At 50.6% G+C, this 23,844-nt stretch overlaps 1 long non-coding RNA gene across 1 annotated transcript; it reads right to left on the minus strand.

Moving 5' to 3' along the window:
- Positions 1 to 23,008: 23,008 nt before the first annotated feature.
- LOC309543122 lies at positions 23,009 to 23,684 on the minus strand. Its single transcript, XR_014224749.1, has 2 exons — positions 23,637 to 23,684; positions 23,009 to 23,517 (listed from the first exon to the last, which is right to left on the minus strand). It is a non-coding gene; the product is annotated as an uncharacterized lncRNA (long non-coding RNA).
- Positions 23,685 to 23,844: the final 160 nt, after the last annotated feature.

Below are 23,844 nucleotides of genomic sequence, written 5' to 3' on the forward strand. Positions count from 1 at the left end.
GATCTAATATCCATGGTGTACAGGAAGGAGGTGGGAATTGGGGGTCCTCATGATCTAATATCCATGGTGTACAGGAAGGAGGTGGGAATTGGGGGGTCCTCATGATCTAATATCCATGGTGTAAAGGCGGGAGGTGGGAATTGGGGGGTCCTCGTGATCTAATATCCATGGTGTAGAGGAGGGAGGTGGGAATTGGGGGTCCTCATGATCTAATATCCATGGTGTAGAGGAGGGTGGTGGAAATTGGGGGGTCCTCATGATCTAATATCCATGGTGTATAGGAGGGAGGTGGGAATTGGGGGTCCTCATGATCTAATATCCATGGTGTAGAGGAGGGAGGTGGGAATTGGGGGTCCTCATGATCTAATATCCATGGTGTAGAGGAGGGAGGTGGGAATTGGGGGTCCTTGTGATCTAATATCCATGGTGTACAGGAAGGAGGTGGGAATTGGGGGTCCCCATGATCTAATATCCATGGTGTAGCGGAGGGAGGTGGGAATTGGGGGTCCTCATGATCTAATATCCATGGTGTAGAGGAGGGAGGTGGGAATTGGGGGTCCTTGTGATCTAATATCCATGGTGTACAGGAAGGAGGTGGGAATTGGGGGTCCCCATGATCTAATATCCATGGTGTAGAGGAGGGAGGTGGGAATTGGGGGTCCTCATGATCTAATATCCATGGTGTAGAGGAGGGAGGTGGGAATTGGGGGTCCTCGTGATCTAATATCCATGGTGTAGAGGAGGGAGGTGGGAATTGGGGGGTCCTCATGATCTAATATCCATGGTGTAGAGGAGGGAGGTGGGAATTGGGGGGTCCTCATGATCTAATATCCATGGTGTAGAGGAGGGAGGTGGGAATTGGGGGGTCCTCATGATCTAATATCCATGGTGTAGAGGAGGGAGGTGGGAATTGGGGGTCCTTGTGATCTAATATCCATGGTGTACAGGAAGGAGGTGGGAATTGGGGGTCCCCATGATCTAATATCCATGGTGTAGAGGAGGGAGGTGGGAATTGGGGGTCCTCATGATCTAATATCCATGGTGTAGAGGAGGGAGGTGGGAATTGGGGGTGCTCATGATCTAATATCCATGGTGTAGAGGAAGGAGGTGGGAATTGGGGGGTCCTCATGATCTAATATCCATGGTGTAGAGGAGGGAGGTGGGAATTGGGGGTCCTCGTGATCTAATATCCATGGTGTAGAGGAGGGAGGTGGGAATTGGGGGGTCCTCATGATCTAATATCCATGGTGTAGAGGAGGGAGGTGGGAATTGGGGGTCCTCGTGATCTAATATCCATGGTGTAGAGGAGGGAGGTGGGAATTGGGGGTCCTCGTGATATAATATCCATGGTGTAGCGGAGGGAGGTGGGAATTGGGGGTCCTCATGATCTAATATCCATGGTGTAGCGGAGGGAGGTGGGAATTGGGGGTCCTCGTGATCTAATATCCATGGTGTAGAGGAGGGAGGTGGGAATTGGGGGTCCTCGTGATCTAATATCCATGGTGTAGCGGAGGGAGGTGGGAATTGGGGGTCCTCATGATCTAATATCCATGGTGTAAAGGAGGGAGGTGGGAATTGGGGGGTCCTCATGATCTAATATCCATGGTGTAGAGGAGGGAGGTGGGAATTGGGGGTCCTCGTGATCTAATATCCATGGTGTAGAGGAGGGAGGTGGGAATTGGGGGGTCCTCATGATCTAATATCCATGGTGTAGAGGAGGGAGGTGGGAATTGGGGGGGTCCTCATAATCTAATATCCATGGTGTAGAGGAGGGAGGTGGGAATTGGGGGGGTCCTCATGATCTAATATCCATGGTGTAGAGGAGGGAGGTGGGAATTGGGGGTCCTCATGATCTAATATCCATGGTGTAGAGGAGGGAGGTGGGAATTGGGGGTCCTCATGATCTAATATCCATGGTGTAGCGGAGGGAGGTGGGAATTGGGGGGGTCCCCGTGATCTAATATCCATGGTGTAGAGGAAGGAGGTGGGAATTGGGGGTCCTCGTGATCTAATATCCATGGTGTAGCGGAGGGAGGTGGGAATTGGGGGTCCTCATGATCTAATATCCATGGTGTAGCGGAGGGAGGTGGGAATTGGGGGTCCTCATGATCTAATATCCATGGTGTAGCGGAGGGAGGTGGGAATTGGGGGGGGTCCTCGTGATCTAATATCCATGGTGTAGAGGAAGGAGGTGGGAATTGGGGGTCCTCATGATCTAATATCCATGGTGTAGAGGAAGGAGGTGGGAATTGGGGGGTCCTCGTGATCTAATATCCATGGTGTAGAGGAGGAAGGTGGGAATTGGGGGTCCTCGTGATCTAATATCCATGGTGTAGAGGAGGAAGGTGGGAATTGGGGGTCCTCGTGATCTAATATCCATGGTGTACAGGAAGGAGGTGGGAATTGGGGGGTCCTCATGATCTAATATCCATGGTGTAGAGGAAGGAGGTGGGAATTGGGGGTCCTCGTGATCTAATATCCATGGTGTAGAGGAGGGAGGTGGGAATTGGGGGTCCTCATGATCTAATATCCATGGTGTACAGGAAGGAGGTGGGAATTGGGGGTTCTCGTGATCTAATATCCATGGTGTAAAGGAGGGAGGTGGGAATTGGGGGTCCTCATGATCTAATATCCATGGTGTAGAGGAGGGAGGTGGGAATTGGGGGGTCCTCATGATCTAATATCCATGGTGTAGAGGAGGGAGGTGGGAATTGGGGGGTCCTCATGATCTAATATCCATGGTGTAGAGGAAGGAGGTGGGAATTGGGGGGTCCTCATGATCTAATATCCATGGTGTAGAGGAGGGAGGTGGGAATTGGGGGTCCTCATGATCTAATATCCATGGTGTAGAGGAGGAAGGTGGGAATTGGGGGTTCTCGTGATCTAATATCCATGGTGTAGAGGAAGGAGGTGGGAATTGGGGGGTCCTCATGATCTAATATCCATGGTGTAGAGGAGGGAGGTGGGAATTGGGGGTCCTCATGATCTAATATCCATGGTGTAGAGGAGGAAGGTGGGAATTGGGGGTCCTCATGATCTAATATCCATGGTGTAGAGGAGGGTGGTGGAAATTGGGGGGTCCTCATGATCTAATATCCATGGTGTAGAGGAGGGAGGTGGGAATTGGGGGTCCTCATGATCTAATATCCATGGTGTAGAGGAGGGAGGTGGGAATTGCGGGTCCTCATGATCTAATATCCATGGTGTAGAGGAGGGAGGTGGGAATTGGGGGTCCTTGTGATCTAATATCCATGGTGTACAGGAAGGAGGTGGGAATTGGGGGTCCCCATGATCTAATATCCATGGTGTAGCGGAGGGAGGTGGGAATTGGGGGTCCTCATGATCTAATATCCATGGTGTAGAGGAGGGAGGTGGGAATTGGGGGTCCTTGTGATCTAATATCCATGGTGTACAGGAAGGAGGTGGGAATTGGGGGTCCCCATGATCTAATATCCATGGTGTAGAGGAGGGAGGTGGGAATTGGGGGTCCTCATGATCTAATATCCATGGTGTAGAGGAGGGAGGTGGGAATTGGGGGTGCTCATGATCTAATATCCATGGTGTAGAGGAAGGAGGTGGGAATTGGGGGGTCCTCATGATCTAATATCCATGGTGTAGAGGAGGGAGGTGGGAATTGGGGGTCCTCGTGATCTAATATCCATGGTGTAGAGGAGGGAGGTGGGAATTGGGGGGTCCTCATGATCTAATATCCATGGTGTAGAGGAGGGAGGTGGGAATTGGGGGGTCCTCATGATGTAATATCCATGGTGTAGAGGAGGGAGGTGGGAATTGGGGGTCCTTGTGATCTAATATCCATGGTGTACAGGAAGGAGGTGGGAATTGGGGGTCCCCATGATCTAATATCCATGGTGTAGAGGAGGGAGGTGGGAATTGGGGGTCCTCATGATCTAATATCCATGGTGTAGAGGAGGGAGGTGGGAATTGGGGGTGCTCATGATCTAATATCCATGGTGTAGAGGAAGGAGGTGGGAATTGGGGGGTCCTCATGATCTAATATCCATGGTGTAGAGGAGGGAGGTGGGAATTGGGGGTCCTCGTGATCTAATATCCATGGTGTAGAGGAGGGAGGTGGGAATTGGGGGTTCCTCATGATCTAATATCCATGGTGTAGAGGAGGGAGTGGGAATTGGGGGGTCCTCATGATCTAATATCCATGGTGTAGAGGAGGGAGGTGGGAATTGGGGGTTCCTCATGATCTAATATCCATGGTGTAGAGGAGGGAGGTGGGAATTGGGGGTCCTCATGATCTAATATCCATGGTGTAGAGGAGGGAGGTGGGAATTGGGGGTCCTCATGATCTAATATCCATGGTGTAGAGGAGGGAGGTGGGAATTGGGGGTGCTCATGATCTAATATCCATGGTGTAGAGGAAGGAGGTGGGAATTGGGGGTCCTCATGATCTAATATCCATGGTGTAGAGGAGGGAGGTGGGAATTGGGGGTGCTCATGATCTAATATCCATGGTGTAGAGGAAGGAGGTGGGAATTGGGGGGTCCTCATGATCTAATATCCATGGTGTAGAGGAGGGAGGTGGGAATTGGGGGTCCTCGTGATCTAATATCCATGGTGTAGAGGAGGGAGGTGGGAATTGGGGGGTCCTCATGATCTAATATCCATGGTGTAGAGGAGGGAGGTGGGAATTGGGGGGTCCTCATGATCTAATATCCATGGTGTAGAGGAGGGAGGTGGGAATTGGGGGTCCTTGTGATCTAATATCCATGGTGTACAGGAAGGAGGTGGGAATTGGGGGTCCCCATGATCTAATATCCATGGTGTAGAGGAGGGAGGTGGGAATTGGGGGTCCTCATGATCTAATATCCATGGTGTAGAGGAGGGAGGTGGGAATTGGGGGTGCTCATGATCTAATATCCATGGTGTAGAGGAAGGAGGTGGGAATTGGGGGGTCCTCATGATCTAATATCCATGGTGTAGAGGAGGGAGGTGGGAATTGGGGGTCCTCGTGATCTAATATCCATGGTGTAGAGGAGGGAGGTGGGAATTGGGGGTTCCTCATGATCTAATATCCATGGTGTAGAGGAGGGAGGTGGGAATTGGGGGTCCTCGTGATCTAATATCCATGGTGTAGAGGAGGGAGGTGGGAATTGGGGGTCCTCGTGATCTAATATCCATGGTGTACAGGAAGGAGGTGGGAATTGGGGGTCCTCGTGATCTAATATCCATGGTGTAGAGGAAGGAGGTGGGAATTGGGGGGTCCTCATGATCTAATATCCATGGTGTAGAGGAGGGAGGTGGGAATTGGGGGTCCTCGTGATCTAATATCCATGGTGTAGCGGAGGGAGGTGGGAATTGGGGGTCCTCATTATCTAATATCCGTATTTATTCGCTGTAAAGGTCGCTCTCTGTGTCGTAAGCGAAGAAGAAGAGTTCCTGCGGAGATCCCCTCATAACATTGGTCAGATAGAGGGTGGGGCCTCGCGGCGTCGCCTCGCAGCCATCTGCGCTTCCCCATTTTTTCGCATCTATGATGGAAGTGATGACATCCGAATATCTTCCATGTTAAGACGGCAATGCTGAACTTCCTAAAAGTTGTCCTTTACCTTTCACCCACTAGGTGGCCCCATAAGCACGACTTCTGTCTTTATAAGAGATTGCACTTTGCAGCTCTGCCAGTAGATGGCGCCATCCACTAACAATTGCTCTCATTCTATATTTAATATTGGGACTTCCATTGCAGGGTTAAAGGTCAGCTATCAGTGACCCCGCTGGTTGGAGAGATCACTAGAAGCAGGGTATGAGGTATCGGGCTCCCCATACCTCGCATACATGGCAGGAGGTTGTCATTTCTAATTATTAAAATACCTTTTTGTTACATCTCAGTGCTGCTGATCTCCTGCAACGTCTTTGTAGCCACTTCTGGTATTCATGCCCCCTAGTGAAGGCTTTATGGAATTGCTCAGGGTGGGTTTACTAATTGTGCATGGTATAAATACTTCCCCCGCTATCACAATCCCCCCTGGGGGCCGTCTCTGGGTGCATGGTGTAAATAGTTCCCCTCCATCACAATCCTCACCTAGAGGGCCTGTCTCTGGGTGCATGGTGTAAATAATTCCCCCGCTATCACAATCCTCACCTAGGGGGCCCGTCTCTGGGTGCATGGTGTAAATACTTCCCCTCCATCACAATCCTCACCTGGGGGGTCCATCTGGGTGCATGGTGTAAATACTTCCCCTCCATCACAATCCTCACCTGGGGGGTCCATCTGGGTGCATGGTGTAAATACTTCCCCTCCATCACAATCCTCACCTGGGGGCCCGTCTCTGGGTGCATGGTGTAAATAGTTCCCCTCCATCACAATCCTCACCTGGGGGGGCCCATCTCTGGGTGCATGGTGTAAATACTTCCCCTCCATCACAATCCTCACCTGGGGGGGCCCATCTCTGGGTGCATGGTGTAAATAGTTCCCCCGCTGTCACAATCCTCACCTGGGGGCCCGTCTCTGGGTGCATGGTGTAAATAGTTCCCCTCCATCACAATCCTCACCTGGGGGCCCGTCTCTGGGTGCATGGTGTAAATAGTTCCCCTCCATCACAATCCTCACCTGGGGGCCCGTCTCTGGGTGCATGGTGTAAATAGTTCCCCCGCTATCACAATCCTCACCTAGGGGGCCCGTCTCTGGGTGCATGGTGTAAATAGTTCCCCCGCTATCACAATCCTCTCCTGGGGGCCCATCTCTGGGTGCATGGTGTAAATACTTCCCCTCCATCACAATCCTCACCTGGGGGGGCCTGTCTCTGGGTGCATGGTGTAAATAGTTCCCCCGCTGTCACTATCCTCACCTGGGGGCCCGTCTCTGGGTGCATGGTGTAAATACTTCCCCCGCTATCACAATCCTCACCTAGGGGGCCCGTCTCTGGGTGCATGGTGTAAATACTTCCCCTCCATCACAATCCTCACCTGGGGGGGCCCATCTCTGGGTGCATGGTGTAAATAGTTCCCCCGCTGTCACAATCCTCACCTGGGGGCCCGTCTCTGGGTGCATGGTGTAAATAGTTCCCCCGCTATCACAATCCTCACCTAGGGGGCCCGTCTCTGGGTGCATGGTGTAAATACTTCCCCCGCTATCACAATCCTCACCTAGGGGGCCCGTCTCTGGGTGCATGGTGTAAATAGTTCCCCCGCTATCACAATCCTCTCCTGGGGGCCCATCTCTGGGTGCATGGTGTAAATACTTCCCCTCCATCACAATCCTCACCTGGGGGGGCCTGTCTCTGGGTGCATGGTGTAAATAGTTCCCCCACTGTCACAATCCTCACCTGGGGGCCCGTCTCTGGGTGCATGGTGTAAATACTTCCCCTCCATCACAATCCTCACCTGGGGGGGCCTGTCTCTGGGTGCATGGTGTAAATAGTTCCCCCGCTATCACAATCCTCACCTAGGGAGCCCATCTCTGGGTGCATGGTGTAAATAGTTCCCCCGCTATCACAATCCTCTCCTGGGGGCCCATCTCTGGGTGCATGGTGTAAATACTTCCCCTCCATCACAATCCTCACCTGGGGGGGCCTGTCTCTGGGTGCATGGTGTAAATAGTTCCCCCGCTGTCACAATCCTCACCTGGGGGCCCGTCTCTGGGTGCATGGTGTAAATACTTCCCCTCCATCACAATCCTCACCTGGGGGGGCCTGTCTCTGGGTGCATGGTGTAAATAGTTCCCCCGCTATCACAATCCTCACCTAGGGAGCCCATCTCTGGGTGCATGCTGTAAATAGTTTCTCCCCCCCCCCACCACTATCCTCACCTGCAGGTCTGTCTCTGGGTGCATGGTATAAATGGTTTCCCCGCAATCGTGATCCTCACCTAGAGAGCATGTCTCTGTGTGCATGTTGTAAATAGTTCCCCCTGCTACTACAATCCTCACCTGGGGGCCGTCTCTGGGTGCATGGTGTAAATGCAGCCGTGGCCAAAGGTTTTGAGAATGACACAAATAATAATTTCTGTTTCGTTCATTGACGGACACAGCTTCTGGTATTCTTAACTATCGGGTTATACTGCCCCCTACAAGAGTAGGACACTAGGCAGAAAAAAAGTCTGCCTACGCCCATGGGCGGTCCCAGGGGGTATACTCCCTCTCCCTGCTATAGCCACTCAGTTTTTTTAGGCCTAGTCAGGAATTTTTTTTTTAGATGGAAATTTTGTTCCTCCTGGATTTCTCCTGTAAGATCTACAATCAACTGCCAGACTTGGCGACGAGCTGATTGATTCAGAGCCAGTGGTCACCCCAGTCTGGCCAGCGAGCGCGCACAGGCCTCAGCTCTGCGCTAGCTCGGCTGCGACATGGCCCCACCGGGCGGGGGCTGGCCTGCGAGTTAAACGTCTCGCAAGGTCACATACAACCTGGCCTCGTCCTGAGTCGCAGCGTTCCTCCTGGCTGACAACCCCCCCATTTTGATAGAGAGGAGGATCTGTCTGGAGCGGTTGCTACCTGGTTCCTGGTATGGTGAGAAGTTGTCCCCCCTCTCCCCCTGGAGGGTTTTGGGGTGTACGCGGGCCTCTCCATGGGAAGGTCGGACCCCCAGGTTCTCGTCCCTCTTGGCACCCCTCCTCATCTGTTCCCCCCTCCACTATTGCGGGGTCTGTATGGGTGATCTAGACATGGGGTGGGGGTCAGGCACCACCAGCAATCAGGCAATCTGCTGTGGGAGGGTGGGGTTGTGCCTGGTGGGGGCTCCTGCCAGGGCCCCCCGTCCTGCCTTTCCTGTGGTTAGGGATACCTTCTGGGTCCCCAAGAGCCTCATGGTGCCGCCATTTCCTTGCAGCGCATAGGCTAAAATGCGGCGGCCATTTTGCGGTGGTTTGCCATTGAAAACAGCGGCAGCCATGACAGTGGTGATCGTCCCAGTTGCGATTGCGGAACGTTTTTCAGGGGTTTTTACTTTTTTTTTTTTTTTACAGTTCCCAGGAAGGAGAGCAAGGTGCGTCCAATTCTGGACCTCAAGGCGCTGAACTGCTTGTGTGGATGCAGAAGTACAGGATGGAGTCCATTCACACAGTGGTGGCTTCCCTGCATCAGGGGGATTTTCTAGCCTCCATAGACATCACAGATGCCTACCTTCACGTTGCAATATGTGTCGGTCTCCAACCCCGCTTTGTAGTGGGAGAGGAACATTACCAGTCTGGGGCATTACCATTTGGTCTCGCCTCCGCTCCCTGGGTCTTCACTACAGTGTTTGTCCCAGTACTGGCATTGTTATGCCAGCGGGGGATCGCGGTCCTGGGCTTCTGCGGGCAGAGTCTCCTGCTGCGCTGACCGAAAACCTGGAGATCACCCTATAAACTCTGAAGGAGTTCGGCTGAATTCTGAATCTTCGGATGTCAGCCTTGGTCCCTTCTACGAAACTAAACTATCTGGGGCTGACTCTGGCCTTAGCCACAGTATTTCTTCCTCTGCACAAACTTCAGACACTGCAGGTTGCAGTTCATCTCCTGCTGACCAGCAGATGGTCGTTCTTCCGGACTTGTAAGCGGGTACCGGGCCTGATGGTGTCAACCTTTAAGGCGGTTTGGTTTGCGCAGTTCCATGCAGGGTCCCTGCAACGGGAGATTCTTACCACATGGGTCGAAAATCCGTAGTCTCTGGACAACCAAATCTGAACCTGATTTGGTGGCTTTGTTTCCCAGCGTTCCGGCAGGGCAAGATCCTTCCAACCCTTGTACTAGACATTCAGACAATGCCACCGCCCTGGCTTATATCAATCTCCAAGGGGACACAAGAAGTGTCCTGGGGGCTCTTGAGGTAGCCTGCATTCTCAGGTGGGCAGAACATTTAGTTCTAGCCCTCCCTGCCATTCATTTTCCCACAGTGGAACTTTGGCAGGAGGATTACCTCAGTCGGCAGGCATTAGACTAGGGGGAATGATCTCTGGTGGGGCATCCCCAAGGTGGATCTGTTGGTGTCTTGGCTCAACAGTAGGATATATAGGTTCGTGGCTCAGTCACGGGATCCTCTGACAGATGTTACAGCCGCGCTGGTGGCTCAGTGGGGATCAGTATCCTCTGATTTACGCCTTCTCTCCTCTCAAGCTTCTGCCAAGACTTCTACAGGCTTGAGGCAGAAGGGATTCCGGTCATTTTAGTGGCCCCACCGGGCCTGGTATGCCGACCTGGTGCGGCTGATTGCTGACGTTTCCTTTGAGGCTTCCTCTCAGGGAGGATCTACTATCCCAAGGGCTAATCTTCCAGCCTGCTTTACAGTTGCTGGCTTTCACGGCTTGGCTGTTGAATGCCAGGTGCTGAAGGATAGGGGATTGTCTGAATCAGTGATTCCTACATTGTTAAAAGCCAGTAAATCTACTTCTAGAAGACCTACCATGGTACTTGGAAGACATACATTGCGTGGTGTGAATCTCTTGGGGTTCCTCCTCGATCTTTTTCAGTGGCTCGCATCTTAACCTCCCTTCTACGGGGGTTGAACAGAAGTTGGCCTTGAGTACTATCAGGGGCCAGGTGTCAGCCTTGGTGTTTTTTCTTCCAACGAACCTTGGCTACATCTCTGGTGGGTACCTCTCTTCAGGGGGTTTGGCACTTGGTCCCTCTGGTGTGCTCTCCTTTGCTGCCTTGGGACCTCAATTTTGTACTTTCGGTTCTCCAAAAGTCTCCTTTTGAGAATCTTCAGGAGTTTCCCATGCTTACGCTCTCCCAGACGGTGGCCTTTTTGGTGGGTATCACCTCTGCGCGCGGGGTGTTGGACCTGGCGGCGTTTTCCTGTCGTTCACCTTATCTGGTGATTCCCTGGGATAAGGTAGGGCTTCGCTCCTGTCTGTCACTCCTTCCTAAGGTGGTCTCTGATTTTCATTTGAATATAGACATTGTGTTGCCTTCCCTTTGGCCCCTTGCCTAAACATCTGAAGGAAATTGCCTTGCATGCCTTGGATGTGGTCTGGGCGATTAGGGTGTACCTGGCAGCTACGGAGTCTTTCAGGAAGTCAGACTCTCTTTGTGCTCACGGATGGGCCTCGTTAAAGGTTATCCGCTTCCTCTGCGACCATTTTTAGATGGCCCAGAGTGACGGTGGTTCAGGCCTATTCCATCAGGGGTCAGGTTCCTCCTTTCCCTGTCCAGGCGCCCTCTACTAGGGCTTAGTGCTGTGGTGTGAATCTCTTGGGGTTCCTCCTCGATCTTTTTCAGTGGCTCGCATCTTAACCTCCCTTCTACGGGGGTTGAACAGAAGTTGGCCTTGAGTACTATCAGGGGCCAGGTGTCAGCCTTGGTGTTTTTTCTTCCAACGAACCTTGGCTACATCTCTGGTGGGTACCTCTCTTCAGGGGGTTTGGCACTTGGTCCCTCTGGTGTGCTCTCCTTTGCTGCCTTGGGACCTCAATTTTGTACTTTCGGTTCTCCAAAAGTCTCCTTTTGAGAATCTTCAGGAGTTTCCCATGCTTACGCTCTCCCAGACGGTGGCCTTTTTGGTGGGTATCACCTCTGCACGCGGGGTGTTGGACCTGGCGGCGTTTTCCTGTCGTTCACCTTATCTGGTGATTCCCTGGGATAAGGTAGGGCTTCGCTCCTGTCTGTCACTCCTTCCTAAGGTGGTCTCTGATTTTCATTTGAATATAGACATTGTGTTGCCTTCCCTTTGGCCCCTTGCCTAAACATCTGAAGGAAATTGCCTTGCATGCCTTGGATGTGGTCCGGGCGATTAGGGTGTACCTGGCAGCTACGGAGTCTTTCAGGAAGTCAGACTCTCTTTGTGCTCACAGATGGGCCTCGTTAAAGGTTATCCGCTTCCTCTGCGACCATTTTTAGATGGCCCAGAGTGACGGTGGTTCAGGCCTATTCCATCAGGGGTCAGGTTCCTCCTTTCCCTGTCCAGGCGCCCTCTACTAGGGCTTAGTGCCTCCTGGGCCTTCGATCATCAGGCGTCGGTGACGCAGGTTTGCAAGGTGGCCACCTGGTTGTCGGTGCTCATTTTCACAAAGTTCTGTAAAGTGGATGTGTTGGCATCTGTGGATTCTTCCTTTGGCCGCAAGGTTTTGCAGGCTGCTGTTTTGAGGACCTGGTCCTCTTTGAGGGTGTATTGTTTTTTTCAGGTGGGCTCCAGTTGTTTGGTCGTTAGATCTTTGTGTCAGATGTTACTATGGGGAACTGAAGTATAACTAGATGCATTTCATACATGTCAGAGGCTTTTATTGACAATGACGTGCAATTTATATATTTATTATATATAGTGTTGAACATTCTTTTTCATGAACTTTGCAATTCCCCCTGCCATGCCGTCACTCCACTTCTGGGCCACATCCTGACTGATGGCCGCCCCCCATTCTTCCATAATCAGTGCTTGAAGTTTGTCAGAATTTGTGGATTTTTTTTGTTTCCCCGCCTCTTGAGGATTGATCACAAGTTCTCAATGGGATGAAGGGCTTGGGAGTTTCCTGGCCATGGACCCAACATTTCCAGGTTTTGCTCCCCAAGCTACTTAGTTATGACTTTTACCTTATGGCAAGGAGCTCCATCATGCGGGAAAAGGCATTGTTCCTCACCAAACTTTTATTGGATGGTTGGGAGGAGTTGCTCTCGGAGGATGTATGTCAAGGTGCTCCATCATGCTGGAAAAGGCATTGTTCCTCACCAAACTGATCTTGGATGGTTGGGAGGAGTTGCTCTCGGAGGATGTTTTTGGATCCTTCTATATTCAGTGTGAGTGAGCCCCATCCCTTGTCTGAGAAGCCCCCACCACACATGAATGGTAGCACTCACCTTTTCTTCTCCGGACAAGGATTTTTCCAGACACCCCAAATAATGGGAAAGGGACTCGTCAGAGAAAACGACTTTCCCCATGTCCTCAGCAGTCCAATCCCTGGACCTTCTGAAGAATATCAGTCTGTCCCTTATGTTTTCCTGGAGAGAAGTGGCTTCTTTACTGCCCATCTTGACAAAAGTCCAAAAGTCTTCTCACTGTGCGTGCCGACACACTCACACCTGCCTTCTGCCATTCCTGAGCAAACTCTGCACTGGTGGTGCCCCCCATCCCCTCTGCACTGGTGGCGCCCCAATCCCCTAGCTGAACCAACTCTAGGAGATTCTGCTGGCGCTTGCTGGACTTTTTTCAGCACCCTGAAGTCTTCTTCGCAAATGCAGTGGAAATGTATTTTATGGGATAAGTTCATTTTCATGGCAAAGAGTGACTTCATTCATCTGATCGCTCTTCATAACATGCTGGAGTATATGCAAATTTCCATCATAAACACTGAGGCAGCACACTTAGGGAAAATTAATATTTTTGTCATTCTCAAAACTTTTGGCCACGGCTTTAGTCTCCCGCTACCCTACTCCTCAGCTAGAGGGCCTTTCTCTGAGTGCATGGTGTAAAGTCTCCTGCTATCATGAGCCTCGCCAACAGGGCTAATCTCTGGGTGCATGGTGTAAAGTCTCCTGCTATCACGATCCTTACCTGGGTGGCCCATCTCTGGGTGTATTGTGCAAATAGTTCCCCCACTATCACAATCTTCACCTAGAGGGCCTGTCTCTGGGTGCATGATGTAAATAGTTCCCCCACTATCACAATCTTCACCTAGAGGGCCTGTCTCTGGGTGCATGATGTAAATAGTTCCCCCACTATCACAATCTTCACCTAGAGGGCCTGTCTCTGGGTGCATGATGTAAATAGTTCCCCCACTATCACAATCTTCACCTAGAGGGCCTGTTTCTGGGTGCATGGTGTAAATATATCTCACACTATCATGATCCTCACTAACAGGGCCTGTCTCTGGCTGCGTGGTGTAAAGAGATTCCCTGCTAGCACAATCCTTACCTGGGTGTCCTGTCTCTGAGTTTATTGTGTAAATAGTTCCTCCGCTATCATGATCCTCACCTAGGGGGCCTGTCCTTTGGTGCATGGTGTAAATAGTTCCCCTGCTATAGGGATCGTCAACCGGGGACCTGTCTCTGGGTGCATGGTGTAAATAGTCCCCCACTAACATGGTCCTCACCTAGAGGGCCTGTCTCTGGGTGCATGGTGTAAATACATCCCACATTATCATGATTCTCACCTAGAGGGCCCTTCTCTAGGTGCATGATGTAAATAGTCCCCCACAATCATGCTCCTCACCTGGAGGGCCTGTCTCTGGGTGCATGGTGTAAAAACATCCCACATTATTATGATCCTCACCTAGAGGGCCCATCCCTGGGTGCATGGTGTAATTACATCCCACGCTATCATGATCCTCACCTAGAGGTCCGGTCTCTGGTTGCATGTTGTAAATAGTCTCCAGCTACCTCACTCCTCACCTAGAGAAGGTTTGTCTCTGGGTGAATGGTGTAAATACATCCCACACTAACATGATCCTCACCTAGAGGGCTGATCTCTGGGTGCACATGGTGTAAATAGTTCCCCTGTTATCGCGATCCTTACCTGAGGGGCCTGTCTCTGGGAGCGTGGTGTAAATAGTTCCCCTGTTATCGCGATCCTTACCTGAGGGGCCTGTCTCTGGGAGCGTGGTGTAAATAGTTCCACCACTATCACAATTCTTACGTGGCAGGGGTCCTGTCTCTGTGTGCATGGTGTAAATAGTTCCGTTATCACAAGCCTTACCTGAGGGGCCCGTCTCTGGGTGCATGGTGTAAATAGTTCCCCCGCTATCACAATTCTTACCTCGGGGGCCAGTCTCTGGGTGCATGGTGTAAATTGTTCCCCCACTATCACAATTCTTACCTCGGGGGCCCCGTCTCTGGGTGCATGGTGTAAATAGTTCCCCCACTATCCTGGTTCTCACCTAGAGGGCAGTCTCTGGGTGCATGGTGTATATAGTTACCCCACTATCACAATTCTTACCTCGGGTGCCCGTCTCTGGGTGCATGGTGTAAATAGTTCCCCCACTATCCTGGTTCTCACCTAGAGGGCAGTCTCTGGGTGCATGGTGTAAATAGTTACCCCACTATCACAATTCTTACCTCGGGGGCCAGTCTCTGGGTGCATGGTGTAAATAGTTCCCCTACAATCACAATTCTTACCTCGGGGGCCCGTCTCTGGGTGCATGGTGTAAATAGTTCCCCCACTATCACAATTCTTACCTCGGGGGCCCGTCTCTGGGTGCATGGTGTAAATAGTTACCCCACTATCACAATTCTTACCTCAGGGGCCAGTCTCTGGGTGCATGGTGTAAATAGTTCCCCCACTATCACAATTCTTACCTGAGGGGTCCGTCTCTGGGTGCATGGTGTAAATAGTTCCCCCACAATCACAATTCTTACCTCGGGGGCCCGTCTCTGGGTGCATGGTGTAAATAGTTACCCCACTATCACAATTCTTACCTCGGGGGCCCGTCTCTGGGTGCATGGTGTAAATAGTTCCCCCACTATCACAATTCTTACCTGAGGGGTCCGTCTCTGGGTGCATGGTGTAAATAGTTCCCCCGCTATCACAATTCTTACCTGAGGGGCCCGTCTCTGGGTGCATGGTGTAAATAGTTCCCCCACTATCACAATTCTTACCTCGGGGGCCAGTCTCTGGGTGCATGGTGTAAATAGTTACCCCACTATCACAATTCTTACCTCGGGGGCCAGTCTCTGGGTGCATGGTGTAAATAGTTCCCCCGCTATCACAATTCTTACCTGAGGGGCCCGTCTCTGGGTGCATGGTGTAAATAGTTCCCCCACTATCACAATTCTTACCTCGGGGGCCAGTCTCTGGGTGCATGGTGTAAATAGTTACCCCACTATCACAATTCTTACCTCGGGGGCCAGTCTCTGGGTGCATGGTGTAAATAGTTCCCCCACAATCACAATTCTTACCTCGTGGGCCCGTCTCTGGGTGCATGGTGTAAATAGTTCCCCCACAATCACAATTCTTACCTCGTGGGCCCGTCTCTGGGTGCATGGTGTAAATAGTTACCCCACTATCACAATTCTTACCTCGGGGGCCCGTCTCTGGGTGCATGGTGTAAATAGTTCCCCCACTATCACAGTCTTCACCTCGGGGGCCTATCCCTGGGTGCTTGGTGTAAAAATAGTTACCCCGTTATTTTGATCTTCCCCTGGGGGGGGGGGGGCCATGTCTCCATGGGCTGTTTCGAACACCATACAGATTAAAGAAAAGAGACAAAGAGAAGATTTTCCTAAAGTGTTTTTATTATATTTTCATTATTTTCTCCATTAGCCTTCATTAAAAAAAGCAAAAACAGAAAAATAAGCAAAAAAAAAAAAATTAAATAATCTTAATATTCCCTCTTTGTCACACCAGTGTAGAACTTCAAGTAAAAGTGTTTTCAATAAGGGAAGGCACACCTCTCACCACCCCCCTCCCCCACCCACAGCGCCCCACCCTTCCCCCCCCAGCCTCGGGTCGCACCGGCCATTTTGTTTAGTGCAAGGACAGAAACACGAGGGACGAGGGGGCCCCAAAATCGGCACCCAGGTCCGCTGTGTCCCCACTGGCCGGCTGGTCCGAAACTGGGAGAAGGGAGGGGGTTCCGGATTGTACCAGTTCAAACAGCATCCTGACACCCACCCACACGCAACTCATCGGCCCCATCGGTTCCCTGGGCCAGCTGGAAAGGATTTGTATATCAGGGTGTAGGGAGGACGCTGCACATTCCGCCTGTGTATGTACAAGATGAGGGCCCCTCTGCAAGGAGGGGCCCCCGTGCATTAGACTAGAGTGCAAATAGCTTTTGTGGGAGGGGCCAATTTATAGGGGGCCGTCCTTTTGTTTCTGCAGTCTATGCTTTAGATTTAGAGTGGGGAAAAATTTGACAAAACTTATGCAAAAACAAAAGGCCAGAGAGTCATCGTATCTTCATTACCGCTCACCCGGATCAGCACCAGGACCAGGTCCACACTGGGATCAGCACTTCCACATACCATAATATTAATCTCAACTGCCCATCCTCATGGTGCAAACAGCCAGCACTACTCCATACAGCTCCGCCCAACGAGTTTCGTCCCCTTTTGGGGCTTAATCTTACAGCTCTGTAATTTAAGCCCCAGCAGACGGCGAAATGCATCGAAGGAGCTATATGGAGTGTCAGGAACAATAAAGTTTTGATGCAGCAGCGATGTGGGACCTGCTCCCAATCATGTGGCCACTTTCACAGCCAATCGCAGTGGTCACATGACTGCAAATCCTTCCTGCCTCCCAGAACCTTTTAAAGGGACTCCGAAGGGGGACAGGAAGGGGTTAGGAAAAAGCAATTCTTACCCTTATAAATAGGCCCCTTTATATTGTTATATCTGATACACAGACGCAAACACAGCTATGGCGGGTGCTCGGGCGTGTCGTACTCGATCTACGTTCGACGTAGAGTGAGCACCGAGCATCCATCGTCTGGCAGTCGCTTAAGTCCGGAGGGCAGGTGGGGGGGGGAGGGGGAGGCGGTCCGACTCATCATTTTACACATCATCCCGCTTATGGCTTTGGAATTTGCAGTTTTATAAATTCAGACCCTAAAACCAGCAGACAAATGTTCTATATACAGAGATCGCCAACAAACACACGTATATACACAATGCAGCTTGGAGGACCCCCGAACGCAGGGTCCGACCTCTACACAATGTAGCCTGGAGGACCCCCGAACGCAGGGTCCGACCTCTACACAATGCAACTTGGAGGGCCCTGAACGCAGGGTCCAACCTCTACACAATGTAGCTTGAAGGACCCCCGAACACAGGGTCAGACCTCTACACAATGCAGCTTGGAGGGCCCTGAACGCAGGGTCCGACCTCTACACAATGCAGCTATGAGGGCCCTGAATGCAGGGTCCAGCCTCTACACAATGCAGCTTGGAGGGCCCTGAATGCAGGGTCCGACCTCTACACAATGCAGCTTGGAGGACCTTGAACATCTGGGGTCCAGCCCCTACACAATGCAGCTTGGAGAACCCGGAACATCTGGGGTTCAGCCCCTACACAATGCAGCTTGGAGAACCCGGAACATCTGGGGTTCAGCCCCTACACAATGCAGCTTGGAGAACCCGGAACATCTGGGGTCCAGCCCCTACACAATGCAGCTTGGAGAACCCGGAACATCTGGGGTTCAGCCCCTACACAATGCAGCTTGGAGAACCCCAAACATCTGTGGGTCTAGCTTATACACTGTGCAGCCTGGTAAATCCCAGACATTATGGTCAAACCTCTACACAATGCAGGGCCCCCGACATGTGGGGGGTTCCGGCCTCTGCACAATGCATCTTGAAGAACCCCAAGAAGTGATGGTCCGGCCTCTACATGATGCAGAGTGAAGAACCATCAATGGCAGGGTCCGATCTCTACACAATGTAGCTTGGAGGGCCCAAACATGTGGGGGTCCAGCCTCTACACAATGCACCTTGAAGAACCCCAGGACGTGATGGTCTGGCCTCTACACGATGCAGAGTGAAGAACCCCCAATGGCAGCACCCAACTTCAACACAATGCAGCTTAAAAGGACCCCTAGACTTGATAGTCTGGAATTTACACAGTGTAGTCTGGAGAACCCCAAACACGAGGTTCAGCCTCTACATAATGTAGCTCAAAGGACCACAAACATTGGAGTCCAGGTTCTATACAGTGCAGCTTGGAGGACCCCAGATGTGATGGTACTGTCTCTATGTGATGTAGAGTGAAGAACCCCGAAATTTTGGGTCCAGCCTCTACACAATGCAGCTTGGGGGGGCCCCAAACGTGGTGATCCAACCACGTCACAATGCAGCTTGAAGAACCTCCAGATGTGATGATCCGGCCTCTACACGATGCAGAGTGAAGAACCCCCAAAGGCAGGGTCCAACCTCTACACAATACAGCTTTGAGGGCCTCGAACATCAGGGGGTCCAGCCTCTACACAATGTAGACCCCAAACATGATGGTCTGGCCTCCTTGCAGTGCAGATCAGAGGACCACAAACGCAGGGGGTCCTCCCCCCCCCCCTCCTCAGCATCCTACGCCATTCAATACCGAACAAACGAGCGGCGGGGTGGTTAAAAAAATAAAGAAAAACACAGAAGTAGAAAAGCCTGGTGTGAGGATATATCATATAGAATTATATAGTGTGATATTATCAGCTGTATGCTATATACTGCACCGCCCTCCGTCACACCGTATACTCCGCCTAGAACGGCAGGGCAAAATCTTCCCACGCTAAACATTTTTGGATGAGTCTCAATACATCAGAGATTTTTGGGGTTATCACGCCGTACCCAGTGTAGGTTTTATATGCAGGAAGCATGCTTCTCTATGACAAAGACCATTTCGTGGATGAAATGCGTCGAAGAGTCAAGTCAGTCAGGGAAGGACGTGCCTTTTTTTTTTACCGCTCGCAGTTATGCACATGCTGTTGAGTAAAATATGGTGGATTGTCCAATCACGTAGTCTCATGGTGACTCTGGGCGAATCATTGTTTATTTTAAAAATAAAGTTTCACTTGTTGCAGAGAAAACACCCAGACTGGCGAATCCCAACTCCATCACCATGGAAGGAGGAGAGAACCGCCCTTTCCGGTCATGAATGTGACCTCTATCTGCAGATTTTTAGTTCAGGTCAGGCAGCTGCCTATTGCGCTCCATGTTCTACTGAGAACAAGCAGAAGAGCCCGGCGGTGCTCTGACCAAATCATCAATAACAAAACTTTATTATTCCAGACAAGTTCACAAAAAGGCCACACAGACCTTCACTGATTCATTTCAGCCCAGAATGGGCTTCATCTTAGTAAAGCTTCATAGTCCTGAAAAAAGATCACAAAAAGGTCCACCAAGAACCTCCTCAGCTAATGCATATTATCCAGAAATGGCTTAGTTTTGGCAAAGCTTTATTATTCCAGACAAAATCAAAATGTCTGTCTAGAACCTCCTCAACGGATGCATTTCCTGCAGAAAGGGCTTAGTCATAGCAAAGCTTTACTGTTCTGGACAAAATTACAAAAGGTTCACTCAGACCCTTCTCAACTTACACGTTTCGTCCAGAAAAGGCTTAGTCATAGCAAAACTTTACTGTTCTAGACAGGATTAGAAAAGGGCCATCTAAACCCTCCTCACTGCTGAGTTTAATCCAGATAGGGCTTACTCATAAGTAAAGCTTTTCTGTTCTGGATAAGATCACAAAAGGTCCACCCAGACCTTCTTCAACTGACACATTCATCCATCCAGATAGGGCTTACTCATAAGTAAAGCTTTACTTTTCTGGACAAGGTCACAAAAGGTCCACCCTGACGCTACTCAACTGACACATTTCATCCAGATAGGGCTTAGACATAGCAAAGCATTACTGTACTGGACAAGGTCACAAAAGGTCCACCCTGACGCTACTCAACTGACACATTTCATCCAGATAGGGCTTAGACATAGCAAAGCATTACTGTACTGGATAAGGTCACAAAAGTTCCAGCCAGACTCTCCTCAACTGAAATGTTTCATCCAGATATGGCTTAGTTATAGCAAAGCATTACTGTTCTGGACAAGATCAGAAAAGGTCCATCCAGACCCTCCTCACTGCTGTGTTTAATCCAGATAGGGCTTACTAATAAGTAAAGCTTTACTGTTCTGGACAAAATCACAAAAAGGTCCACTCAGACCCTCCAACTTACACGTTTCGTCCAGAAAAGGCTTAGTCATAGCAAAACTTTACTGTTCTAGACAGGATTAGAAAAGGGCCATCCAAACCCTCCTCACTGCTGCGTTTACTCCAGATAGGGCTTACTCATAAATAAAGCTTTACTTTTCTGGACAAGGTCCCAAAAGGTCCACCCAGACGCTCCTCAACTGACACATTTCATCCAGATAGAGCTTAGTCATAGCAGAGCATTACTGTCGTGGATAAAGTCACAGAGGGTCCACCCAGACTCTCCTCAAATCGACATGTTTCATCCAGATATGGCTTAGTTATAGCAAAGCTTTACTTTTCTGGACAAGATCACAAAAGGTCCACTCAGACCCTCCTCAACTTACATGTTTCGTCCAGAAAAGGCTTAGTCATAGCAAATCTTTACTGTTCTAGACAGAATCAGAAAAGGTCCATCCAGACCCTCCTCACTGCTGCGTTTAATCCAGATAGGGCTTACTAATAAGTAAAGCTTTACTTTTCTGGACAAGATCACAAAAGGTCCACCAAGAACCTCCTCAGTGAATAAGGTTTGGGCAGACATTATGTGTTCTTGTCTAGAACAATAAAGCTTTGCCATTGCTGATGTCATCAGAGTGTAGCCAGCTCTTCTCTTTATTCCCTCTAGTGTTTGTTGGTGACTGGTAGCATTCAGTTATTTGAACTTGGCGTGTTTGAACATTTATTTTTAAAAACAGGGCCTAGTTTGAGTGAAGTTAGCAGCCGTCATTGGCAAGAACAGACCCCCCCCCTCCCAACTCTTATCACAATCTGAATGATGTCTCCTCATCCAAGAATGAGCGTTCCTCAGAGACCGGCCCTCGTAGTGCCATCGGTACATGGTGTGAGAGAGTGCAAACCCTTCAGAAGCAGGAAATCGGCCCTTCGGAGCCGCGTTGACCCCAAAAGGGGTGACAAGGAATATCGGAAGGAGGAGGTCGTTAGGAACTTTCCGGAGTGCTACAACTTTGTCATATTAACCCCCTCCGGTCCTTATTATCTTTAAACTGTACAGAGGTGGGATGGGGGGGGGGTGTACAAAACAACGCATTTCGCTGGAAGGAGGAGACTCTTCCAGAAGGTTCTTGGTCCAAAACAATGACAATTAAATAATTATTTAATGAGTCAGGAGACACATTACTGACACAGGAATGGATAGAAGTCTGTTATCTGCCCCGCCTGGGGCAACTGGACATTACCCCCCCTCGACTGCGCCATTAAAGGGCACAGTTAAGGCGTCTGCGTTTCACTTATAGGTGGCAACCAGGGACTCCAGTGGTGAGATCTCTTGGTCCTCAGGTTCTAATCTCCTGCTGGCACAAGAGTCTCACTTTTGCTGCATTCTCAAGCGAAGATTCAGGAAAAATAAAATAAAAAAAGGAGCAAGTCACTCTTTGCAACATCTACAGAGAATTCATCACTGGGGGCCCCTGAGAGCCAAAGGTGCTAGTAACCAGCCCAGACTGAGATAATAAGGGGTGGGGTTCCCCCTCTAAAACCTACAAAAGTGCTTTTATCAGTTGTGTCTGAGGTACCGCCCAAAGCGTCCCCAGAGAAAGGAGGGATTTTCCCTTAAACAGCTCAGTGGGGGCGGTCCCTCAGCTCTGTGGGGGTGGTCTCTCAGCTCTGTGGGGGTGGTCTTTCAGGGGATATAAGGGTGACCCAGTCATCCCGTCCATCCCGGCTGGACATCAGACAGACTCGGCATTGTGCAGTAATGTGTCCCCCCGTACCCCGATCCTCCGCAAAAAAAAATAGAAACAAAGTAACATTCAATAATAATAATTTAAAGTACAAACAGAAAAATCGGCTCCAGCACGCTACACGGGAGCCCGTGCCTCCTAACGTTTATTACCCAGAATGCCACCCAAAAAAAAAGGCCGCGGCCACAACGCACACAGGGTCCTGCCCTTACCAACCTCCATTCTATTCACCGTCTAAAACTGGCGATCCAAACTACCCAATCACAGGAAAGAATAAAATAATTTATAGGACAAATAAGGGGGGAGGGGCTCCAGTTTAAGGGCGTCAATGGCTTAATAATCGAAAAATTGTATTAAAACATGAAATCACCAAATACAACCAATCATCACCCGTTACCCAACACCCTCCAAAACAGCGCGCCTGTCTGCTTCGTACTGACCCCGCACAGTTCATGCAGGAACAAAGCAAGCCCCCCCCCCCCCCCCAAAAATGGACGTTGGGCAACATCTGGGGCGCCCCCAGGTAGCAGAAGCCTTTAGTATGCAAGTTTATCTTCTAGGAAGGTGGTAGGACACCCCCTGGTGGCAGGAGCATTTACTACACCAACTTATCGCCTAGGAAGGTGGTCGGGCGACACCAAGTGGCAAAGGCATTTACTACACCCACTTATCTCCCAGGAAGGTGGTGGGGTGCCTCTGGGAGGCAGAAGCCTTTGCTACACACATTTATCACCCAGGAAGGTGGTGGGGCACCAAGCCTTAACCACACACACATTTATCACCCATTAAGATGATGGGGCACCCCCAGGTGGCAGAAGCTTTTATTACACACATTTATCGCCCAGAAAGGTAGTTTGGGCGCCACCAAGTGGCAGAATCCTTTACTACACCCACTTATTACCCAGGAAGATGGTGGTGCCACCCAGGGTGGCAGAAGCCTTTGCTACACACATTTATCGCCCATTAAGGTGGGGCACCACCAAGTGGCATAGGCCTTTATTACACACCTTCAATACCCAGGAAGATGGTGGGGTGCCACCATGTATTAGAGCTCTTTATTACACACCTTCAATACCCAGGAAGATGGTGGGGTGCCACCATGTATTAGAGCTCTTTATTACACACCTTCATTGCCCAGGAAGGTGGTGGGGGTTCCACCAGGTGGTGGAGGCCTTTATTACACACCTTCATTGACCAGGAAGGTGGTGGGGTGCCACCAGGTTGCAAAGGCCTTCATTACACACCTTCATTGCCTGGGAAAGTGGTGGGGCGCCCCCTATGTGCCAGAGGCCTTAATGACACACCTTCATTACCCGGAAAAGCAGTGGGGTGCCACCTGTTGGCAGAGGTTTTTATTACACACCTTCAGTGCCTGGGAAAGCGGTGGGGCGCCACCAGGTGGCATAGGCCTTTATTACACACCTTTTTCGCTCAGGAAGGTGGGCTATTAAAAGCATTGCCCCCCCCCCACGGAATAGAGGCCCATCCAGGTAGAAGAGAGCAGAGCGCCCCCCCCCCCCCCAAATTTTTTTTACATTTTTAACCTTTTTATTGCAGCAAAGCGATATTGGTTATAATGGAGTAATGACGGTAGGATTTGCGC

This window comes from Pelophylax lessonae (genome assembly GCF_965119305.1).
Source record: "Pelophylax lessonae genome assembly, chromosome: 13".
Classification (NCBI taxonomy): domain Eukaryota; kingdom Metazoa; phylum Chordata; class Amphibia; order Anura; family Ranidae; genus Pelophylax; species Pelophylax lessonae.